The sequence below is a fragment of the Cryptomeria japonica genome, chromosome 11, assembly GCF_030272615.1.
Source record: "Cryptomeria japonica chromosome 11, Sugi_1.0, whole genome shotgun sequence".
Classification (NCBI taxonomy): Eukaryota; Viridiplantae; Streptophyta; class Pinopsida; order Cupressales; family Cupressaceae; genus Cryptomeria; species Cryptomeria japonica.
The window spans coordinates 108,292,616-108,304,507 of NC_081415.1; positions in this window are offsets into that span (position 1 = coordinate 108,292,616).

The window sequence follows — 11,892 nt, forward strand, 5'->3', positions numbered from 1 at the left end:
CAGAAAATATAGAGGTAATCTTCTTTTAAAATGTTTTTCCTACAATAAGATATGACATATAGTTGTTAATTGTCTTAACAATGACAATAAGGATAAACCGGAGAGGTTTAGAAAGTATAAAGGAGGAAATAGAAGAAATTGTCTTGTTGCAGTGGATGAAGGTGTTACTAATGAAGAATCTGAGGATGAAGAGAATGAGGACATAGTGTTTGTAGCTGTAAAGGAAGAAGTGTCTGACAAGAAAGCACTTGTCTCTCTCATTGACAACTCAAATGAGTGAATTATTGATAGTGGTTTTTCCCACCACATGACTAGTGACCGGGGAAAGTTTCTATCTCTAGAAGAATATGATGGAGGTGTTGTCATATTTCGCAATGATGCACCTTGCTTGGTAAAAGGTAAAGGATCCATCTCACTGAATGGAAAGAGCAGTGCGGATGATGTCTACTCAGTACAAGGTCTTAAGAACAACCTTTTGAGTGTTGCTTGCTAAATGAAAAAGGACTCATTCTGGAGTTCAAAGGTGGAGTCTGTAATATAATTTGAAAGAGTGGTGAACTTATTGCCATCGGTAAGCAGACCGGAGGTAACTTGTTTCAGTTGAATGCCAAGATTAGTCGGTGTTTGATGGCGAAGTTTGATGATAGTTGGATATGGCATAGGAGACTTTGTCATATGAACTTTGATAATATTGTAAAGGCTAGTAAGATCAAGGCACTAAGAGGATTGCCTTTGTTGAACAAACTAGAGAATGCTTTATGCAGAGAATGTCAACTTGGGAAGATGTCTTCCTCAACATTCAAAGGTAAGTCTTTTTCAGGAGAGAACTTACTTGATCTTGTGCACACCGATCTATGTGGTCCTATGAAAACAATAAGTATTCAGGGAGATTGTTATTTCATGATTCTTACTAATGATTGCTCAAGAATGATGTGGGTCACATTCTTGAAAGACAAGTCTGAGGCATTTGAAAAGTTCAAAGCCTTTAGAGTATTGGTTGAGAAGCAGAGCGGCAGAAAAATAAAGTGTCTTAGAACCAATCAAGGAGTTGAATTCACTTCTAATGAATTCAACAAGTACTATGAAGAGAACGGTATCAAGAGGAGTTGTCTACCCCAAGGACACCACAATAGAATGACATAGCAGAAAGGAATAATAGGAGTGTAGTCAAAGCGGCTAGAACAATGTTGATCCAAGGAAAGGTAGCTCACACCTTTTGGAGAGAAATTGTGAGCATTGCAGTCTATACTATGAACCGGGTACTCATCAAGAAAGGTAAAGATAAAACTCCTTATAAATACTCGACTGAGAAGACTCCCACTATGAGTTATTTTAAATTATTTGGCAGTAAGTGTTATATCAAGAGAGGTGAGCATCTGAGCAAGTTTGATGCTAAATGTGATGAAGGAATATTTCTACGATATTCCACAAAGAGAAAATCTCTCAAGTACTAAAATAATAGGACTTAGAAAATTGTTGAGAGTATCAATGTCAGGGTTGATGAATCCCCTAAGGAGTCAGAGGAAACCTGCAATGAGAAAGCAGAAGATAAACCAAGTGTAACCTTCTAGGAACCGATTAAGAAAGAAACAAGCAAAGGCCTCAATGTTACTATACTGGTAGAAGCTGCAGTAGGTGAAGAAGAAGATGGAGAAGAAGAAGAAGAGAAAAACCAAGTAGAACCAGCTAGAGTCATTCCTAGATATCTGAAAATACATCATGATCTCAAGTAGATCATAGGAGATAAAGATGCAGGGATACTCACAAGAAGAAAGGTGGTGAAAGCGAACTCTTGCATGATTTCTGAATTTGAGCCTAAGACCACTAGGGAGGCACTTACCAATGAAGATTGGATAAAGGCAAGGAGCTGGACAAGATAGAAAAAAATGAAACATGGTCCTTTGTATCCAGACCGGAACACAAGAATGTAATAGGTACCAAATGGGTCTTCAGGAATAAGCTAAATGAAGAAGGCACATTGGTAAGGAACAAGGCAAGACTTATATGCAAGGGATATGCTTAGGAAGAGGGAGAAGAATATGGAGAAACCTTTTCCCTAGTGGCTAGACTGGAAAGTGTCTTAATGTTTCTTATATTTGCAGCATTCAAGGGATTTAAGGTATATTGGATGGATGTGAAGTCTACGTTCTTGAATGGAATTCTAGAAGAGGAAGTGTATATTGAGAAAACAGATGGGTTTGCCTTATCAAAAGATAGTAACATGGTGTGTAGATTATGCAAGGCCCTATATGGATTGAAACAAGCACCAAGGGTATGGTATGAATGGTTACACTCTCATCTTGTGAAAATAGGATTTCAAAGAACAAGTGAGGATAACAACATCTACCTGAAATCTGAAGGTAATCAGATTCTGATCTATGAAGTGTTTGTAGATGACATAATCTTTAGAGGAGATGATGAAATGAGTCATGCATTTGCAAATGAAATGAAGAAAGAGTTTGAGATATCTCTCATTGGAGAGATAAAGTTCTTCATTGGTCTACAGATTCAGTAGATGAAAGATGGAATCTTCACTACCCAGTCCAAGTATGTCAAAGAGGTATTGAAGACCTTTGGCATGGAGGAGAGCAAACTGTTTGGTAGACCAATGGTCACTGGCTATAAATTGACTAAGGAAGATGATTCAGCATTGGTGAATGAGAAGGAGTACCGGTCAATGATCAGTAAGCTGCACTATATGGTGAACAACAAACCCGACATTGCTCATGCAATAGGCATAGTAGCTCATTTTTCAGAAGAGTCCAAGAGAATCCCACTTGGTAGAGGTAAAGAGGATTCTTAGATACCTGAAAGGGACTGTTGACTATAGATTGTGGTATCCATACAATGATGATTTTAATCTCAAGGTATTTACCAATGCAAATTGGGTAGGTAATGTGGACAACCAGAAGAGCACAACTGGTGGAGCGTTCTTCCTTGGTTAAAGATTAGTCTCCTGGACAAGCAAGAAGAAGAGTTGTATTTCTTAGTCTACAGCTAAAGCAAAATATATGGCAGCATTTATGAACTGGACTTAGGCAATCTGGATGAAGCATGTACTGAATGGCTTCAAAGTGCCTATATCTGAACCAATGAGTATTTTCAGTGATAATACTAGTGCAATCAATATTTCCAAAAATCTAGTGTTGCATGCTAGAACTAAGCACATTGAGCTCAAGTATCATTTCTTGAGAGAGAAGGTTCAAAACAAAGAGGTTGTATTAGAACATGTTTTTAGTAAGGAGCAGCTAGTAGACATATTCACTAAGCACTTACCGAAGACTACATTTACCTATTTGAGAGGTGAATTAGGGGTTTTGCCCCTTCATGAAGTAAACTAAAAGTTGTGTGCTCCACATCAATTAGGTACCACAGTGACAAATCTTACAAGGTTGATGTGTTGAAGGATGGTACTCCATAGGGGGAGCAGCATAGTGGAGTATGGAAGCTTGTGCCTCCACTTTGGCATTGTTGTCAAAGGGGGAGAAGATATATGATAGGGGAAAAGATATCTGGTGTATGGGGGAGAAGATATTTGATGATGAAGATATATGGCAAAGTACACACTAACCAGTCCATATGGTGGTGGTTATGATCTTTTAAATGGTATATGCTATTGAGCATGGTACAAATACTGAGCAATGATACACTGAGCATGCCATCAATGCCAAAGGGGGAGATTGTTGGCATATGATGAATCGGTGACAAAGTATGTTGTCATTGATTTCAATATGTGCTCAAGCAGGTACACTTGTATGAAGATTGGAAGCGGTTTTGGTCAACCGAGATGGAGTGGACCAGTGTCGGGGTTCACTAAGTGTAACTACCAGTTGGTAGTCTCTATTCAGTTTTAAGGGTTTCCAGTGTTATCTGTGTGGTGCAACCAATGGTGTTTTGTGAATTTTAAGAATAAGGATCAGGATGCCATGTCAGCTATGTGCATGTGAAGGATTTCCTTGAGGATTTTGCACATGGAGATCGAATGCATTGAATGCCTACCTTAGGAATGTACGATTTTCTGAGCGCGTGATGGGTTACTATTTTCCAGATGCAGTGAAGATTGGATGATGCAGAGTGACTTGTGATTTGTTTAAGATTGTTTTATTCTATGCAAAGTGTTTGGACAGTTAGGATTGGACCACTTGTAATTTTAAACCTAAAATGCTTAGGGTTTAGGGTTTATGTTACTGACCTAATTCTTGTCTATAAGGTCGATGATTTTTTATATTGTTGTTATTGGAAAATGTTGTTTTTGCATCTGCAAGTTGAGATTCTTGCCAAACCAGAGTGTGAAACCTATAAAGTGTGATTACAAAGGAGAGGAGCTGAAAAGGATCTGCCTTAGCAAGTAGTGCTACTATCAAATCAAAGCTTTACCTGTTGACTTCTAATCATTTCAACAGAAGGAAAATCCCTTGACCAAGTAGCTTTAATAGGCTTGTTGTAATTCCTCTAAATAGGTGACTCAAGTTCATTGAGTTCTTTAAATCCTCTAGCGAGGTAACCTTTAACAAGGTATATAGCAATCCCTTAATCAGGTGATCTTTAACAGGATCAGTTCCTAGTAGAACCTTATTGTAAAGTCTTTAACTGGACTAGGCTCCTAACAGAACGGACTTCAAAAGAGTTCAAAACAAGCTTGTGGGTATTCATCCCCACTATGGTTTTTCCCATTTGGGTTTCCACGAGAAAAATCTGTGTGTTATGAGTTGTGCATTTTTCATGTGATGATTCAGTATTCTTGTTTAGGTGATTATGTATGCAAAGCTAATGGTTCTGGTATTACTAATACAACACATGCATATGTATATGGGTGAAGTAGTTATCAAGTGTTGAATGATATTTGAAGTATTCAGTTTTACTGGTTTAAGTTGTCTGAAGTCTTACTATGTTTAACCGGTATTGCCATGGTTAAGTTCAGTGCTGAAGACAATCGGTTGGCATTGTTTTAACTTGATAAGTTATGGAGAATTTTTTGTATGTACTAATTCACCCCCCCCCCCCTCTTAGTACCAGTTAGGGTATTTCTTGTTCATCATTATTCATCAAGTACTACCTGCAAATCATAACATATCCACCATCAGTTTTAGATCCAATCAATTTTATCACAGCAAATCAACTCAATAACTCAAATTGCGAATATTATATCAAGAGCATCATATCAGTGAATTATATCAAGAGTATCATATCAATGAATCATATCAAAAGCATCATATCGACGACATCCAAATCATGTCAAAATTCATATCAAGAATCAACTCAACATCATATCTTGAAAATCATATCGATAAAATAAAAAACATATCAGTATGTCATATCCATATTAGAAACCATCATATCAACAAAACATATCAGAGCAACATATCAGTGTCCCATATCAACACACCATACCGACAAAACATATCAGAGAAAAATATTAGTGAAACATATCAATGATCCATACCAATGAACCAAAGAGTGAACTATATCAGTGCCCCATATCAATGCTTCATAACATGACTCATCAAAACAACAACCCATATCATGACCCATATTAGTGCACCATATCAGAACAAGATATCAAACAATTTGATTCAAAGAACCATATCAGATAAAAACAACTACATCATACCCATATCAACATCAAAATGAGCTACATACATAGATCGCATCATATCTCAATCATTCCAAATCGACAAACATCTCAAAAAAACAACTTTATACACGTTTTCAGCTCACGTGCTAAAATAGACCTTGAAAGCACTACACTTCCATAAACATGCTAAACCTTCTCATGAATGCACTAACTAAGATGGTCTATGCGCTAAAACCCGATCATGTGCTTAAACATACCTCGAAAGCGCTACCCTGTTCTACCCATGTGCTAATCTATTATATGCTCTAATTTTTCAAGTCAATGTGCTAACATATGTTTCATATGTGCTAAATCAAATCTACGCATTATCCTACCAATCAAATGTGCTAACATCTAAACCTAGGGTTTCAATGCACTAAATTTTTTTCATATGCGCTAACTAACACTACCTGTGCGCTAAAACACGTAAATCTAAACCTAAAACATGAAAAACATGCCAAAATTTTGCAAACATCAAACAAAACACACAAGGATTCGAGTCACTTATAGGTGGGCTATATAGGGCGAGTCTTTGGTATTGCCTGACGCGCTCAAAATAGTGAGTATGATAAGGAATCAAAAATTTTGTCAGAGCTCCAAATGTCCAAATCACAAGAAGACAAGTGTAAAATGAATTTTCAAAATCACTTTTTACCTTTTTAAAAGGGTAATAACCAGGGTTAATAAGTGGGGCATGTATTTTTCAACTTCTTTTTCAATTATTAACCTTATCCACATCATTTTTTTTGGGAGATGAAACAAATTATGCATATCCAAAATTCAAATAGCGTCAACATTATCATATCAAAGCAAAATCAAATGGTCAAAATTTTGAAAAAAATTTCAACTTTATCAAACACACCCTTGATTCATCTCCCGAGGGGGCATCATCAATATCATTTATCAAATCTCCATCTAGGGCATCATATCAAACATTTTGACAAGTGACACCATATCGACCAAATTTTGCAACATATCAAGTGATATTTTTTGAATCAACATGTGCACACATGTCACTTCAAAGGGGGGTAGAATGTAGACGTATAAATCTAACCGCCTACTTAAATAAATATTTAATATTTATTTAAGCCATATTCCTCTATTAATTAAATCTTATTTAATTAATTTCTTCATTTTCATCTATTTGATTAAATGAATTACTCAAATTATTTAATTAAATTCATCTAACCCCCCCCCCCCCCCCTTCTAACCTTTTATTAAATAAAACACTTTATTTAATTAAATCTCCTTTCACCATGTTAATTAAATTCCTCCTTGCATATAAATAAATCAAATTTATTTATAACACCCCCCCCCCCCCAACTTGTATTTTCCTACAAATGCAAGTTGCATCTATTTTAGTTAAAATTAAACATTTTATTTTAATTAAAATCATATTTCTCCCACTTGCCCCTTCCTACATTTCCCACTTGCCTCCTAATCATTCTTCTAGAACCTATCTAATCCCAATTAATTAACCTTAAACCTTCCAATCATATCACATCCCTTAGTTTGGGGAGGTCGCTTCTCAAGTTTGGAAGAAAGTCTTCTAAATGCAATAAAGACTTTATTCATTCAACAAGTTAACTTGTTGAGTTTCCTTAAATTTGTAAGGACTCTTACAAATTTGTCCCCAAAGTCCTTTTAACCATTAATGGTTAATTCAACCTTCCCTCATAGTTAGAGACTTTCTCTCTAACTTAACTCTCATCTAACTCAAGGGTCTCATCATCTAACTCAAGGGTCTCATCAAGCACTCATGTCTTTGACCCTAGTTATCCCATCTAACCCTTGCACAAGACTTTACCCCTTGGGTAAAATCTTTATCCAATGAATGACCCTAACCTAGCCATAACACAACCTCCTAAGGTGACCTTCATGTCTTCTCAAGCATTTAATTCCTCTTGCATCTCCTCTCAAGCCACCTCTTGTTGACAATTGCCACCATTTCATTGGTGAAAATTGTAAGCATGGATTGAGTAGCTTTCAATCCTATTCATTGTTAATATTATTGAATCTTAACCATCCATTGCCCTATTTCCTCTATAAATAAAACTCACTTTCTTCATTCTCCATATCCAAGTTTTATGCATCTACATTATAGTCTAATTATATCAATCATTTTAGCGTCTCTTTGTTAGAATAACATTGTAGCATTTAGGAGCATTTCATATCATAGCATATCCATGTTAGTATAATTTATCACTATCTTTATCATATCATTATCTTCATTCTAGATTAGTATCATAGCTTTAACATATCATATAGATCTTAGAATGCATTCATGCATATAGATCAAAATATCACTCGTTCTTGGAGTTGTCATTCCTAAGTCATTTTCTCAACATTGGCTTTAGGGATCCTATGAGATAGAGAACAATGAGACACATCTTGGGAAGTTAACTAGTTTAAATTAGTTTATCTTTATACTCAAAAGTTTCATTAGTATGTTGGTCCTTTGATCTCAATGTTGATATTCTGATCACCATTCCAGCACATAGTAATAACTATATAATGAGATGGTCCACTGCTTGATTGGTTAGAGATTTGGGCCAAGTGCCTCTAGTCAATATTAGACTGACATATGAAAGCAACAAGCGAGCAAAGTTATTGTTGCAAGAATTCAAAAATATGGTTATATTAGATACAATATTTAGACAAGATGGACAAAACAACCAATAACAAAGGTTTCATTAACTTTTGACAAATCTAAGAGATGCAAACCCACAAATTGATGACTGGAGGTTGCTTATGATAAGAGCCCCTATTAGAATAGATCCTACAAGCAATGTTGAGTTTTATGATATTCTCTATTTGTTCTCCACAAATGAAAATGTTCATAATGATAACTACAAAAAGTCATATTCATTAAACATCCTCTTGCTCATAGTCTAACAGCAAAAGTGGGAAGTATGCATCAATCAAAAAATTATTCAAGTGATGAACTTGACCTAGAGATATTGATTAGTAAGAATTCAAGAGTGATGTTGACTTCAAATCTTTGGATACAAGTAGGACTTGTAAATGGAGCTCTAGGATATGTTCGAAAGATTATCTATAAACAAGGAAGTTCTCCACTAGAACCACCAACATATGTCATGGTTTAATTTGACAATTATTCAGGAATACCATTTGAATATCATCATCCAAATATGATTCCAATAACACCAATACAAAGGGGCAAAACACTTCAATTACCATTAAGATTGGCATGGACATTGACAATACATAAATCTTAGAGGTTGACTCTATCAAAAGCTACACTTGATATATGACCAAGGGAAAGAAAAAAGTTGACATTTGTGATAGTGTCTTGAGTAAAGTCTCTCGAATGTGTCAAAATAATGCCAACATTCACATATGATCGTTACAAAAAAATTTTAAAATGGGTAGACAACTTGCAAAGTAAAATGCCAAAGAAAATATATTAGAACTTTTAGAAGATAATTGATGTAATATATCTTTGTTCAAATTCATTTCCATGGCTTTTTAGTGTTTTAATATAACATATTATACCTCATAGCATCTTCTCATGATATCTTACATATAAAATCTTCTATTGTATTATAAATTAATAGAATGAAACAAAGTACAAACCATTGTAGCATTTTGATATTATAAAAGAACATAGCAATTTTTTTTTTTTTCAAGGCTAACTCCACCAAATAGATGTAATGCTTATATTGTACATAAATAATATGACATGAATTATCATTAATAAATGTGTGATTTTCCACCATTATAATAATTACTAACAGCCTTGCATCACTTTTTTTTGTTATAATAAAGTGAAACTCTACATATATGTTATTTTGTTCTATTTCCTATTTAACTTAATACATTCAATTTATACCAGGCAAATTTTTATAAATTTATCTAATCAAATGAACTTTAAAGAAAATATTCTTACATATATGACTTAGATTTATTATATTTTTATTTACTTTGATAACATATAATTGCTTAAACTTTAGAAGTATATATGATATCCTAATTAGTCTATAAAAATTTATTTTCTTAATTATTATTAATGTAAATGCTAACACACAGAGCCACTTGAGGAATGGTTGCTTGGTCTTTTAAATTCAATTATTCAATTAGATTCACAGTGCATTAGGTCATGCCATCATTCAAGTTGTTATATTATACTATGGAATACCTACATTACATGTCGTGAAGTCAAATGTGATAATTAAAGTTCAAGCTCTTTTTCATGATATTAAAAATGGAGAGTTATTGCGAGTGTATAAATGGTTAATTAATTCAAAAAATATTTGAAATTGTATTTGACAATTTTTGTAAGTTATTTACACATTGTAACTATGACTAAATTCTATTTTGACACTATTTTATAGATGTTGTTTGAGAGTTGTTATTACTGCATAAATAGTTAACTAAGACTATAATTATCAAAATAGATAGTTAGTGATGTATGCATTTTGTCATCTATGTTACCCATTACATTCTAGAATTTTTTTCAAAAACTTTGAATGATAAATTCAACCATTTTTTTTAAACTCATTACTAACGAACTCTTCATTATTATTTATGAATATTAAATATTTTTAGAATTTGATATCCCTCGACATATCTTACTTATATTTGTTATAAAATATAGGTATGCTATTAAATAAATTTGCAAGATTTTTTTTTCTTATTTTATTTTATGATTAGAAAACATTTTTACATGTGAGGAGGCCTAAAAATATGTCATACCATAAATATTGTATTAGCGCATAAATATCTTAAATCTAAAAAATACAGAAAAAAGAATCAAATGAAAGTAAACTACATTATCAAGTGAAAATATATAGTCCTTTATATATTATATCTTTCTTTTATAAAGTAGATGTTCAATGAATATTTATTAATATATTATTTATAGAAATAATAAAAAATATCAAAATTAAAACACTAATCATAATTTCAATCGAATCTTCACGTCATGTTAACCCTAATTTAACAATACTAATCTTAACCATAATCACTTGAACTCTAATTTTAATCCTTATTAAACCTAACCATAATCATAATCCTTGTCAAACCCTAGCCAAGATTAAAACCTAACCCTAACCCAAATTGAACACTAACCTAATTGAATCTTCATTCAACCTTGACCCTAACTTCAAACCATAATATTCTAATCCTTAATTATAACCTTAAATCATAATAACAATTATATTTGATTAAAAGTTAGGTTTCAAACAAAGATATCTCTCAAAATACTTCACATATATTTCTCTAAAGATAGATATACTAGTTACTAATATGAAATAAATATAATTCATGCAAAAAATTTATGAAAAATTGCTTCAGACTTTTTAAAAAGATTTTATTGGTGAAATATATTATAAAGGATGAAAACACAATTTGGGAGGAGAAAATAATGATTAACTAAAATTTAAACAAGTAACTTTTAAATTTTAAGAATAATTATTTTTTTAAAGCTAAGTTGTCAATTTAGGTTTAGGTTTGAGGACCCGGTTCATCAATTCTACAAAACTTTGAAAATGGGTTTTGGGTTCATTAGTACAAAAACAATGTAAAAATCATTCATATATATATGAAATAGGATTAGAATATCACTAGGATCATATAAACAAAAAAATGACCATAAACTTGTAATCATAGCATCATGATCATATCATATGCTTTGGCTCTTGGAAGAGAGAGGAGAGAGTGAGATAAAGAGAAGTAGAGAGAGGGGATAAAGGAAGAGTGATAAGGAGAGAGATAGGTCTAGATTCATGGCATATAAGGGAGTGAGATAGAGAGAGCAATAGGATGTTGATAGGAACCTATTGATTATTGAAATTTGACTAAGTCTAAAAAAATATAATATCTTCTAAAATATAGAATTTTCATTAGAACTCCTAGATATTTGAAACCACTCTCAAACATCCTACCAATATATACATGAAATGTGACTTAAATGTTATATTCTATGTATATATTATGGGTGAGTCTATGCGAGTCTAGTTTCTATGGTTTTAATGGTCACTTTTAGGGTTCTCATGGCTGAAGTTAAACTAGACATCACAAAAGGTTTAAAAATTATAAATTTTTGTTTGTTTTTTGTGCCTCGGCAATTTCGTTTTCCTAGGATGAACCAAGTCCTGCAATGGTCTTCCTTGCTCAAACCCATAGAGGAACCAAACCTAAATCCGATTCAAGTTCGAACCGAACCTAGATCCAACATCCCAAGGGTCGTACCTTGCAATATAGTTTTAAAGTGTATTTAAAATATTATTTTAAAAGTGTATTTGGAATGTTTAATA